Consider the following 13,897-nt stretch of genomic DNA (forward strand, 5'->3'; position numbering starts at 1 on the left):
AGAACCTACATCAGGAATTTCCCATGGAAAGCGCCTGTCACACAGAAGAAAGCAGAGCCAGAGGGAGAGAGGAGGGCTCAGACCCCATGGCAACATTTGAACCCCTGGATCCAGCCTGAATCCGGGACATTTCCCAGATGCAAGACAAAACAGTCCTTTTCTTGTTCACACCAGTTTGATTTGGTGTCTGTTACTTGCAACCAGTGCAATCCTAACACACTAGACCTTTCCTTTTTTACATCCCCAACCCAGGTAATACTTAGTGGCTTGGTGCTGAGGAATTAAAGACTTCCTCATAGTGGTAGTATTCACAAGAGGCCAAAGATGGAAACAACCCAAGTATCCACTGATGGATGCGTGCATAAAGAAAATGTGGTTTAGACATAAAATGGGACATCATTCAGCTCTAAAAAGAGAAAATTCTGACACATGCTACCCTATGAATGAACCTTGAAGATATTAGGCTATGTGAAATAAGCCGGTCACAATAGAACAAATACTGTATGATTACAGGAGGTACCTGGAGTAGTTAAATTTATAGACACAGAAAGGAGGATGGTGGTTGCCAGAACGGGTAGAATGGGGAGTGGTTATTTTTCATTTTTCTGAGATGAGGTCTCGCTCTGTCACCCAGGGTGGAGTATGGTGGTGTGATCATAGCTCACTGCAACTTCAAATTCCTGGACTCAAGCAATCCTCCCACCTCAGCCTCCGAAGTAGCTGGGACTACAGGCATGTGCCATTATGCCTGGTTAATTTTATTATTATTATTTTTTGTAGAGACAGGGTCTTGCTTTGTTGCCTAGGCTGTTATCGAACTCCTGGCTCAAGTGATCTTCCCGCCTCAGTATCTCAAAGTATTGGGATTACAGCCGTGAGCCACCGTGCCTGGCTGGGAGTTGTTGTTTAATGGGTGCAGAGTTTCAGTCTAGGGAGATGAAAAAGGTTCTGGCGATGGATGGTGGTGATGGTTGCTAGGAAATGGCTGAAATGTTAAGTTTTATGTTGTGTGTGTTACCACGATTTTTTTTTTTTTTTTTTTTTTTTGAGATGGAGTCTTGCCCTGTCACCCAGGCTGGAGTGCAGTGGGGTGATCTCGGCTCACCGCAACCTCTGCCTCCCGGGTTCAAGCAATTCTCTGCCTCAGCCTCCCAAGCAGCTGGGATTACAGGCACCTGCCACCATGCTCGGCTAATTTTTTGTATTTTTAGTAAAGACGGGGTTTCACTATCTTGGCCAGGCTGGTCTTGAACTCCTGACCTCGTGATCCACCCACCTCGGCCTCCCAAAGTGCTGGGATTACAGGCATGAGCCACCGCACCCGGCCAAAGAAACAATTTTTTAAAGCAGATTTCCTGCAGAGATTTACATACTGCATGTCATGTGCCCTGGAAATGACACTAAAACTTTCTCCATGGCACAGCCTTCAAAACATGAGCTGCACATCTGAGAAACAACTTCTATGCAGAATACATTTCTTGAAGTCTTGGTTGTAAGGAAACAACCAACCAGATTACAAGATGGACAAAACTTAAAGAGACACTTCATCCAAGAGGACATATGGAGGGCAAGGAAGCACATGAAATACGGTCACTGCCACTAGCGAGGCAAAGTGAAACCAGGAGGAGATGCCGCTACTCATCTATCGGAATGGCTACGATTAAAAAATAGCGACAATAACAAGTGCTGATGAAAATGCACAGCAACTGGAGCCCTCATGCATTGCTGGTGGGGAAGCAAAATGCCACAGCCACTCTGGGAAGATCCTCAGTGGGTGCTGAACCACCGGGTGAAAGGCTGTTGAACAGGACACTCACACGGTGTCAAAGTATAACCCCATGATTACTTTTCCAGCCAGGGGAAAAATGTGTAACTCTACAACTTAACCAGGTGACCAAACCTAGCCTCATGGATAGAGGGACAGTCCAGTTACTGTGTGGCCCTCGAGGTGATGCAATGTGAAGTATACACAATCTGCTGTTGGTATTGTTGCCAACAATGTTTAACTTGAGCTCAAGCTCTTGACCTAGGTTCTAATTTACAACAAATATAGGAGGCAGAGGAACAAGATAAATGACATCATAAGGAAGCAGACAGATCTGGAATGGGCAATGTTCTACAAGTCAACTAGCAGGGCACAGCTCAGATGCTACTGCCTCCAGAAAGCCCTCTGTGACTGCTCCCTGCCCACCAGTATGAGGTTGGGTGCCCCTGCTATAGGTCTCCTTAGCACCCACTTTCCCATCACAAAGCCAATGAACGCTTTACTGAAATTGCTCAAGTGTCTGATTTCCTGCTGGGTTCTAAGTTTCACGCGAGCAAGGACCTGGCCTGTCTTGTTAATGGACTGCTGTATGCCCAGCACTGGGCAGGGTGGAAAAATCTAGGCTTCGTGAATAAATGGGGAAGAAAATGAGATGCCAGGAGGCCAAGACCTCACAGAGAGGAGCGCCTCTCCTCGGCAGGCCTTTGGTCTGTAGAAAGGGACCCTGGCCATGTTGCTGAGGTGGTCCTGCCCCCTTGCTTTTCCTCTCTGTCCCCTGTGCTGCTTCACCACAATCTGCAAACACCCCCGCCCCTTGGGAGCAACATGTTTTGGGGAGCAGCTGGGACTGCTTCCCTCTGCTCAAGGAACAAGGAAGCACAGAAACCACAACTGGGGTTAGAGAGTCACGGAGGTTTTCTTCTGTTCCCAGACAGGATTTGAGCCGGAATCATCCACCCTTTAAATCTCTTCTTACACAATCTCAGCAGCAGGGCCTGTGTGATCTAACCAAGTCCAGACTCTCCAACCTGATTGCAAACCCAGTTTCACCAGGAACAGAAGTCCCAGGTTTCCTCACTTCCTCTAAGTCAGCGAGAAGCCGAACTGGTGGTGAAGGGAGGGTGGGAGGAATTGGGGTGGGGTGTGCTGAGCCAGGATCCTTTTGCAGGTGGGTAGATGGCTGAACTTGGTCTCTTCCAAGTCCCCGAGCCAGCAGGCCAGGCTAACACTTCCCATGTTTTCCCAGCCAGGGACGGAGGCTCAGAAGTACAGTGCCTACAGTTGCACGGCTATGACGTGCAGAGCAGGGACTCTAACCTAGGTCACCTCTAATCCTGCCATGCCATGCCCCAGCTTGGCTGCAGCTGGAGCGTGGGCCAGCAGGGAGATGTCTGCTCACCCTCCTAACTGTCAGAGTGACCAGTACATCATCGTACTGTTCTGCGAGGCTGTGGAGTTCTAGGGTCACAATGGCCTCGATTTATATCCTGCTTCCTTCTCAACTAGCTTTGTGCTCTTGGGAAAGTGGCTTAACCCCCATGACTCAGTTTCCTCATTTGTAAAAAATGAGGTCTGCAATACTACTAACTGCAAAGTTGGGGCGAGGATGAAATGAGAACATGCATGTAGATTCTTTCGCTTGGTGCCTGGATATGGTAAATGTTCCATAAAGAGAAACTGTCAGCAGCAGCATCATTGTGAGCAGAAGGTCACAAAGGTGAGGGAACCCTTGTCCCTGCTCCTTCTCCCTACAAATGAACTTCCCACAGCCCGTCCCACCTCTCTCCATCCCACACCCCATCTCCCTGGGCTCTGCCCTCTCCACCTGTCCTTTCTGTTCTCTGGGTCCCACAGGGGTGCAGGGGGATGGCCCCCATAGTCCTGGGAACACAGGCCCACCGTGCCTGAGCCTGGGGCACAGGTCTCCCAGCTGCCAGAGAGTCAGGGCTTTGTCCCTCCCCATGGGTGCCTGTGGGGAAGGCCCTGACACCCCCACCCACCCTGGGCCTCAGTCTGAATGGAAGGGAGCCATTATCTGACCCAAATACCAACTGCCACACACTTGAGAGCCTGACTGGCGCCCGGGCTTCATCTTTCCTGGCTTTCCTCCTCCACTTACGGTTGAGAACTGTCCCAGGTCAGCCCAACCTTGCCAGGAGCTGACATTGAGAGGAAGAGTGACACTGCTCATGGATGGTGTTAGGTGTTTTGTGGCCTGGGCCAGAATAACCCTCTTCCTCTGAGGACCAACCTGTGCCACGGCCTCCAAAAGCCACTTTTCTTAAACTTGACCACTTTGAAAAGGCAGGAAAGAAAACCAAACCCCTGGCCAACGCCCCACTTGAGACCTGTTCTTTCTTTCTTTTTTTTTTTTTTTTGAGATGGAGTCTCGTTCTGTCACTCGGGCTGGAGTGCAGTGGTGCGATCTCGGCTCAACGCAACCTCCACATCCTGGGTTCAAGCGATTCTCATTCTTCAGCCTTCCAAGTAGCTGGGATTACAGGCGCCCATCACCACTCCTGGCTAATTTTTGTATTTTTAATAGAGACGGGGTTTCACCATGTTCCCAAGGCTGGTCTCGAACTTCTGGTCTCAGGTGACCCACCCGCCTCGGCCTCCCAAAGTGCTGGGATTACAGGCGTGAGCCACCACGCCCAGGCTGTAACCACCTGTTCTGCCTAACCCCCATGGCCACAGCTGACTGGCTCATGGACACCATCACGTGATCCAAGCCCGGCCAATCAGGTTCTTTCTTTTTCAGAAATCTGGGATCAGCCCTGAGCATGCCAGCTCCATCCAGAAGAGCTGCAACCCGGAGCCGTGCTCCAAACACTAGGTCTGCAGAGAGGATAAGTGAAGGAGAGGTGTGGGGAGAAGAGCGATGGGGAGAGCCTGGCTTGGCTTCGGGCAGTACTCCAGTTCCTGCTTCCCAGGCCTGCCCGCCCACCGGAGGCTACTATGACGCACAACAGGGGCCTGGGCCTTTCAGCTAATTCTCCTTTTGGCATGATGAGGGTTTTTGTGCAACTAAAACAATTCCATGAATTACAGGGGAAAAGTTCAGGCATTATCTTAGGTAAAAAGAACAAGCTAAAACAATGTAATCTCAATCTCAAAAAAATTCTGTCATGATATCAACTGTATATAAATGCGTGTGGGTGTTTATATACACAGACACCCATTGCGCACACACACACACAGTTGATGCTCATTGTTTGCGGTAGTTACGTTCTGTAAAGTCACTGAGAACACTGATTTAGCAAATACTCTTAAGAGAAATACAGGGTTAGGGTCTTTCAAGCCTATGTTTTGTTTTTGTCAAGTGACCAATACATAACTTTGTTGCGTGTGTGTTTCTCTTTAAAGATACCTTATTTAGGCCGGGCGCAGTGGCTTGTAATCCTAGATTACGCGTGTAGTCCTAGCACTTTGAGAGGCCAAGGTGAGCGGATCACCTGAGGTCAGGGGTTCGAGACCAGCCTGGCCAATATGGTGAAACCCCATCTCTACTAAAAATACAAAAATCACCCAGGCGGGTGGGCGCCTGTAATCCCAGCTACTGGAGAGGCTGAGGCAGGAGAATCGCTTGAACCTGGGAGGTGGAGGTTGTAGTGAGCTGAGATTGTGCTACTGCCCTCCAGCCTGGACAACAGAGTGAGACTCCGTCTCAAACAAACAAAGAAATAAACAACCTTATTTAATATGCATGGTTAATTCATCAACGCTGAACTCACAGTCAACAGCACTGCAACTCGTGCCTGAATGAAGCTTCTCCATAGGCACATCACAGCCATCTTGCGTTTAGGCTCACCAGACGGCATGTTAGCACAGCATTTGTGGGCCATACTAAACAGCAAAATCAACAAAAAGCACAAAAGCAGCACTCATAGACTAGGACAAGGATTCTTGTTAAGAGTATGGGAGCTGAAATGAGGGAGGAGTGTTGCTCATTCAACCTCAGCTGGGAACGTGCATGTTGGGTGACTCAAATTTTTCACCACTCTGCAGGTGCCCATGTCCGAAAATGCCCACAAAAGTGCTTCGAGTATCGCTTTTGAGTTACAAATAAATTTTAGCAAGTAGGCAAATTCGCAAACACGAAATCTATGAATAATGAGGACTGACTGGCTGGGTGCGGTCCGCCTGTAATCCCAGCATTTTGGGAGGCCGAGGCAGATGGATCACCTGAGGTTAGGAGTTCAAGACCAGCCTGGCTGGTGAACCTCCGTTTCTACTAATAATACAAAAATTAGCCAGGCATGGTGGTGCATGCCTGTAATTCCAGCTACGCGGGAGGCTGAGGGAGAAGACTCACTTGAATCTGGGAGGCGGAGATTGTAGTGAGCTGAGGTTGTGCTTTGCACTCCAGCCTGGTCAACAAGAGCGAAACTCTGTCTCAAAAAAAAAGGGGGAGGGGGGGAAGAATTGACTGTACCATATCTAAATGTATGTGCGTTTGTGTGTCTGTACACACACACACACACAGTTACGCACCACCTAACGTTTTCCAATGACAGACCACATATACAACAGTGGTCCCGTAAGATTATAACACGGTATTTTTACAAAACCTTTTCTATGTAACACAATGGCGAGTATTTGTATATTCTACTCAAATACTCACCATTGTGTTACAATTGCCTACAGTATTCAGTACAGTAACACAGTGTACAGGTTTGTAGCCCAGGAGCCGTGAGCTATACCACAGAGCCTAGGTGTGTAGTAGACTATACCATCTAGGTTTGTGTAAGTACGCACTGTGATATTCACGTGATGAAACTGCCTAGCAACACATTTCTCACAACTATCCCTGTCGTTAAATGACACATGACCATGCATATATATGTCAGTGGTTCGCTTTGGGGTGGTATGAATATGGGGGACTTTAAAAATTCTGTTCTTGATGCTCGTATATTCCAGATTTTTTACACTTTATTTTCTTTTACAATCAGAAAAAAAGATGTCACGTTCTAGGAGCACTGAAAGAAACCTGTCTGTGGGGCACTTTCTTGTCTTGAACCCCAGGCCAGCATCTTCTCCGTTACCCTGGCTCAGTCCTAGGGCCACCAAGGAGCCCCTGCCGGGTGCCAGCCCAGCCGATGGCACAGGGATGCCCAGAGTGGGGGTGGGAGGACACTGGCTCACCAGCCGGGAAGCCAGCAGATGGGCCCCAACCCGGAACTTACTATGGGAGTGAGGTTAAGTCCTTGACCTCTTACAGCCTCTCTGTTATCTGAAAAATAGAGATAAGGTCCATCCTACACCTTGCAAGCTAAGCTCTCCAGAAATGGAGAGATCTCTAGAAAGGAATCCATGTTGGTTGGTTGGAATCTCTGCTCATGGTGGGACTTGAGGGCAAATGTTCACTGAATGTTGCCCAACCCTTCACCTCCTTGCGGGGTCTAACTCCAGTCTAAGGGGATGGGGACTCCCAGTGTCCAGAGGGCCCCCATTAAGCATGCAAGAATTTGGGCACCATTTCCAAGCAGTAACAGCCAAGGAGTCAGCTCTTCCATGAATAAAGTGCTAACATTCAATAGCAGAGTAGACTAACTACAGTTAACAACAGTGTATTGTGTATTTCAAAATAGCTAGAAGAGAGGACTTGAAATGCTCTCAACACATAGAAATGACAAATATTTGAGGGGACGGATACCCCAAATGCCCTGACTTGATCATTACACACTCTATGCATGCAACAAAATATCATAAATGTCCCATGAAAATGGACAAATATTATGTATCAATAAAATATAAAAAGATTTAAGCCAGTATCAAGCTTAGAGGCTCTTGAAAAACAACAGGGCCAGGCTATAAACAGGCCAAGATACCTCTGCAAGCCCCCGGCACCCCTGGGTTAGCTGACATCCTCATCCTTGCCGACCCACTGGCCCAGATCTCTGCACGGGGCTGCAGCTCTTAGAAAGGCCCCAGAACTCCATCGATACGCTGTCCCCAGGGTCGGATGATGTGAAACAGCTGCCGCCCTGCTTCCCCTGCCTCCGGAGCTCTGTGAGCTCCCAAGTGTTCACCATGTGAACTGGAAAACAAGGTAAAAAGTTTTTGCCCTGCTAGTAAAATCTCTGAGGCATGGGGGAATGTCCTCCAGTCTTACTTTCCTTTGCAAATCTATTTGGTGGGGTTTTTAGGGTTGTCAAAGAATCCAGCTGAAATTCCTGGCTGGCATTAATTACAAGGGCTGGGGCTGCCGCACTGGTCCCATGACAAAGTTATTACATTTTGGTTCTGGGATGCAGTGGCCAATGGTTTTTTTTTTTTTTTTTTTTTCAGATAGAGTCTCGCTCTCTTGCCCAGGATGGAGTGCAGTGGCACGATCTCGGCTCATTGCAACCTCCACCTCCCAGGTTCAAGTGATTCTCATGCCTCAGTCTCCCAAGTAGCTGGGATTACAGGCATGCACCACCATGCCCAGCTAATTTTTTGTATTTTTAGTAGAGATGGGGTTTCGCCATGTTGCTCAGGCTGGTCTCAAACTTCTGAGCTCAGGCAATCCACCCTCCTTGGCTTCCCAAAGTGCTGGGATTACAGACGTGAGCCACCACACACAGCAGGTCTGCTTTCTTAAAGAAGGAACAGAAGACCTCAGAACAGGCGACACTAGCCAGGAAGAACTTAACACATTGATTTTTCTCTTTCTTTTGAATTTCATTTCCTTCTATTTTTAGCAAGTGCTACTACTGGTTTTCCCCAGGTATAGTAGACAGCTAAAATTTCCATTTAAAAGTAATTTAAGTAAAAATGTGAGTCAATTTGAAGAATACTGTATTAGGAATATATACTGTAGGGAGTTTGTGGATATGTCAAAAATTATGATGGTGCTGGTAAGATTGAGAATGAGGATCGTCCTGTGTTAGTGGAATTCCTTGCCATTCTCACTGTATCTGGAGGTATTTGTTTGTTTGTTTGTTTGAGACAGGGTCTTGCTCCCTCTGTCATCCAGGTTGGAGTACAGTGGTGTAATCACAGCAGCCTCGAATTCCCAGGCTCAAACAATTCTCCAGCCTCAGCCTCCCGAGTAGGTGGAATTACAGGCATGCACCACCATGCCTGGCTAATAAACAAATTTTTTTGTAGAGATGGGATCTCAGTATGCTGACCAGCATGGTCTGGAACTCCTGGCCTCAAGCGATCTACCTGCCTCGGCCTCCCAAAGTGCTGGAATTGTAGGTGCGAGCCATCACGCACAGCCAAGTTTTGTTTTTTTTATAGATCAACAGCTACAACCTTTCTGAAGTCAGAGCCCTCTCCTGGCTCTGCAAGCCTGGTGGATAGCCAGGAACAAATTGAGTGACTGAAGACAACATCTCAAGAGAAGGCACAAATGGGGCCGGGGCTGTTTCCTTGCAGGGGCTGTGAGAAAGCAGCATCCGCGAGACAGAACTCTGTGGTCCATTAGCAATGTCTGCCAGGGGCAGGGGCTGAGGGCTAGTGAGATGGGTGCTACCTACTTGGCATCCCTGGTCTAGATCAATCCCTCCATTTTACAAATGAAGATAGGGAGGTGCTGGCCAAGAGGTGCAGTGACTTGCTTAGGGTTACACACTCAGCTGTGGACTCTTTCTGCTCCCATGACAGTGTCTGAATTTCCTTGCAGGTTCCTTGAGCCCCTCTGGGCCTCTTACATAAGAGACTTGCCCAGAGAGCTTTAATCTGGAGGGCTCTTAGAAGTGACTCAGGCCAGCAGTGAAAACTGGCCTCCAAGAAGCCCCAGGATCCTGGAGAGGCCCCGTGGGTGCGCTTTTGGGCCATCCACCCCAGTTTCCATAGCGCAGTGCCACTTTTGGCTCTTCTCTATATGCTACAGGGTATAACCCAGCAGCCTGCTGCCAAATCACCACCAGAACTGCCTCTATACAGGGCCTGGGCTCCTTCACTGGCCACAGCCCTATTCTGCCTGCTTCAGGCAGACAACAAAGGGTTCCAGGCCTTTAAAACATTTGAAAACCCTCTTCTAGACTATCCTTTGTTCTATAGTTAAGGATATGAGGCCAGAGGGGAAAGGGACTTGCCCAAGGCCCTGTATCCAGCAGGAAAGCTGGAACCAGAAGCCAGGGCTACCATCGGGAGGTGCTGAGAATACCGGCCCTCTGCTCCAGACTGCTGTTTCTCATACCTACGAAACAGTAGAAGCCTGTGGAGATGAAGGGAGCAAATATGCTGTCTCTCATGCAGTGCACGGAGGGGCTAGGGCTTCCGCTCACAGGCTACACAGCTTCTGCAGCGGGTCATCAGGCTGTGATTGCTAAAGCCGTCCTGCTCTACAGCCAGAGCAAGCTTAAATGCCAAAGCACATGCAGCTCTGGGCTCGAGGAGTAGTGCTGGCTTCAAGATCCAGGTGAATTCATTTCCTGTAGAGAAGGGTTCAGGACTATGTCCGAGGGTCCCTAGGAATCCACAGACCCCAGTTTCAGAAGGCAGCTGTAAGAAGGGGGTTGGATTCCCTCCATCAAGCTCCCACACTGGCTAGGTTCCCAGGTGGCAGATCCTGGGAAGAGCTTGGGAGTTAGTGACTGGCTGGGTTGCAGATGGCTTGCTCTGGGAATATGCTGTCTTGGTCACACAGGCCAAAGGTGGTTAAGTATGGTCCTCGTGGGTGCCGGGGAAGGGAAAGCAACAAGGGCAAGGGAGAGATGGACAGCGAGGAGAGGGCAGGGCGGTCGGATGGAGCTCCACGGGCTTGACTAATGGGAAACCTGACTCTGCCACTCTTCGTGGACACCTTGGGTTCCCTTCGGTTCTGATCTGTTGACTGTCCCCAGCTTTGTGTCCAACATCTGGCCTATATAGGTCAGCACCTCCAACCTCTTTTTGGAACTGCAGCACCCAAAGTTTGTTTGATTTCCCAACACCCCAGGGCAGCATCACCACCAGAAGTGCTGAAGGGGGAGAGGAGGAAACCGAGGCACACAGCCATGCTGCGCCTGAGGTCGAGAGGCTGGGAAGTGGGTGGCGTGAGAGCCAATCCCAGCCCTGCCAGCCTCCAAAGCCTCTTTACTTTCTTCTCCCAGCATCCCAAGGCCTTGGGTCTCCTGGCCCCAGGCCAGAGCTTTCCGGTCCCCACGTCAGCGCCAGGAATCACCAAGCTCAGGCTCTGCAGCAAGTGACACACTGGAGGTGGCAGGCTGCCAATATTTTTTTCCCCCAATTTTTTCAATTAAGTGAATGCTTGGATTAGGGCCAAAATACAAGTGCTTGTGGTGTCTTGCGTCAGATGAGACGCTTAGGGCTGTGTTCCTACTGCACTCTGTCCACAGGGCACGCAGCGAAGGCTCAGGTGGGTGGTTGAGCTGAGGGCTCCGCTTATCCCTGTGTGCAGAAGTGTGCCAAATGGGGAAATGGGGGCAGGAGTAGGGGGAGAGGAGCAGCCTCCAAAGTGGGAATCTGATCTCTCTCCCCCTGCCTCAAACTCTTCAGCTCATTCATTCATTCATTTGGCATATACACAGAGACCTACTGTGCACCAAGCTCTGCTCGAAGGGCCTCAATCGAGAAAGAAAACACATCACACAGGCACGTGGGGCTTAGGGGCCTCTGCAGTCTGCCCCTCCTCTGCTCCAGCCTGGCTGGCTTTCTCTTGCCTCCAGGACTCAATGCCTGCTACTGCCTCTGGCGGGAACATTTCCTCTCCCTGCCTTGCTCAGCTCCTCTTCATTTCTCCAGCATCAGCCTAGAAGTCACCTCTCCTTGGAAGCCTTCCTGGACACCCCAAGTCTCAGTCTAGCTCCCACTCTCTGAGTTCCCACAGGGCTAGGGCCACCCTCTCTCAGAGCCTGTTCCTCTAGGGGTGCTGGTCTCTTTGCATTACTGCACCCCCACTGCCCTGGGGGCCCTCGGGACAGGGCCGGGTTTGTCTATTCACCATGGTCCCCCCAGTGCCTGGCGACAATGAGCTCTCAGGAAATGCCCAGTAAAAGAGACAAAAAAGCCGAAACAGGGCCACACAGTCAAAAACCAAGGTGACCTCACTCAAGGCTCTCTGTGTCCAGAGATTAACAATGCTCGTGAAATAGCTGAATGAACAGCTCTATTGCCAAGGGTACCAGAAACAGAGCTGGCTTTGTCACAGAGGGAATGCAGGCATGGGACCCAACCCAAAAAGGGAAGTCCACGTTCCACCCCAGAGTTTCTCTGAAGAGGTAATGGCAAAAAACAGAATACCCAGGAGCGATTTAAACTCCAGGGGGAATGCCTCATCCCATTGTATGTCAGAGACAGTAAAGCTGAGGGAATTCTTTGAGGTGTTGGAATTGTTCTGCAGTGGAGGTTACAGGAACCTGCACATCATAACATGGCACACCAAAAAACAAAATTTTACTGCATTACACCACAAAAGGGAATTTTACAGCATCCACGTAAAGTAAAAAATTAAAAATAACAATCATGCTTTAATGTCATTAAAAAAAAAAAAAAAGATGGCAGGGCGTGGTGGTTCATGCCTGTAATCCCAGCACTTTGGGAGGCCAAGGCGGGCAGATCACCTGAGGTTGGGAGTTCGAGACCAGCCTGACCAATGCAGTGAAACCCCGTCTCTACTAAAAATACAAAAATTAGCCGGCCTGTGGTGGTGCACACCTGTAGTCCCAGCTACTCAGGAGGCTGAGGCGGGAGAATCACTTGAACCCTGGAGGTGGAGGCTGCAGTGAGGCAAGATCACGCCACTGCACTCTAGCCTGGGCCACAGAAACAGAAAAAACAGAAAAAAAACCCCCCCAAAAAAACCCCCAAAAAAACCCACAGGCATCGGCTTTAGAATACCTGACTATGAATCCTGCCTCTATAGCCTGATGCTGCTGTGACTTTGCAAATCACCTCACAGCTCTGAGCTTCCATTTCTTCACACCTGGAAAATGGAGAGAACAGTACCTACTTTATAGGGTTGGCTGAGGGCTAAAGGCGCTAATGCATGTCAGGTGCTTGGCACACCATCTGGTCACAGACAGCTTCCAGGGCCATCACTAATAACCCGTTATGGAGATTAGACACTGGAGGCCCCAACCAACTGAGTAGCCATCTTCCTTGGGCCAACTCAAATCTTGCAAAGTGAGATATGTTAAGAGGAAAAGTCGGGAATGTCAAGCTGTAAAAACCAGGTATGTGTGTGCACGCGTGCACACACACACACACACACACACACACACACACACACACACACACACAGCTGCCCACCCTCTGGGCTCCCCTAACTCATGGAATCTTATCCAGCGGCATGGGCAGCAGGAACTATTTCCAGGGTTGGCCAGGCCAGGCATCTCCACTCTTGCCGACTGAGACACTGGGCTGGTGGAAACACTCGCTGCTCCAGGCGTGCAGCTCCAGCCCAGGCCTCTGGCTGCCAGCTCACGCACTGCTACTCGCACACATCTGGCCCGAGACGGCATGGGGAACTTTCCAATGGCAAGCAGAGGTGCTGGCAGCTGGAGCCCAGGCTCAGCCGGAACCAACCTGAAGGCTGGCTTTCTAGGAAAGTCTCCAGGGCAAGCACTTAGGGCTTGTTGAGATCTCCAAGGCTGCCAGGCCTCAGAGGAGCCTGGGCAATGAAGGAAACAGACCTGGGTGAAAGATTTCAAGTGAGGGCCTCTCTCGTGTTGACAGAGCTGTCCAGAGTGAATGGAGCCGCCAACAACAGCACCCACTATGCGCAAGGCAGTAGCATCAAAGCTGTCTTCAAGGAGCACGCGGTCGAGATGGCAAAGTAGCAATCCTGCACGTCCTCCTACACAATCACCCGCCTGGGTTTCTGCCACCCCACCGCGCATCCCCCAGGTCTGACCTCCTGCCTCCAGCAGCCATTTTGGCCCTGCCTCGATGGGGCTGTGGGCAAGGGTGAGACCTGGGGATGCTGTGCCTGTTTCAGGAGTCTAGGTGTCGGGACTTGCATTTAACGAGCGGGCAGGAGAGCTCAGGAAGAACATCCCCAAAGTGCAGAAGGAGAATTGACACATGTCATCCTCTCACCTTTCAGCCCCACAACCAAAGCCAAAAATGTCAGAGCAGAAAACTGCAGAAGTCAAGACAGTTCAAACCCAAGCTCCCACTTAGGGCTGGAAACTGGGGCTCCGACTGGCTGCATCATGGGGAATCTCAGTAGGGAGCCACCAGGTCCCGGGCCGG

At 50.0% G+C, this 13,897-nt stretch overlaps 1 protein-coding gene and 1 long non-coding RNA gene across 3 annotated transcripts in view; one reads left to right on the forward strand and one right to left on the reverse strand.

The window, feature by feature from the left end:
- The window catches only part of SH3PXD2B (SH3 and PX domains 2B), a 120,590-nt gene that overhangs the window by 92,834 nt on the left and 13,859 nt on the right, over positions 1-13,897 (reverse strand). The gene's annotated exons all lie outside the window — the stretch shown is intronic.
- On the forward strand, positions 3,153-4,961 carry LOC134758612 (uncharacterized). Its single transcript, XR_010133995.1, has 2 exons — positions 3,153-3,482; positions 4,527-4,961. It is a non-coding gene; the product is annotated as an uncharacterized lncRNA (long non-coding RNA).

Source organism: Gorilla gorilla, chromosome 4, assembly GCF_029281585.2.
Source record: "Gorilla gorilla gorilla isolate KB3781 chromosome 4, NHGRI_mGorGor1-v2.1_pri, whole genome shotgun sequence".
Classification (NCBI taxonomy): Eukaryota; Metazoa; Chordata; class Mammalia; order Primates; family Hominidae; genus Gorilla; species Gorilla gorilla.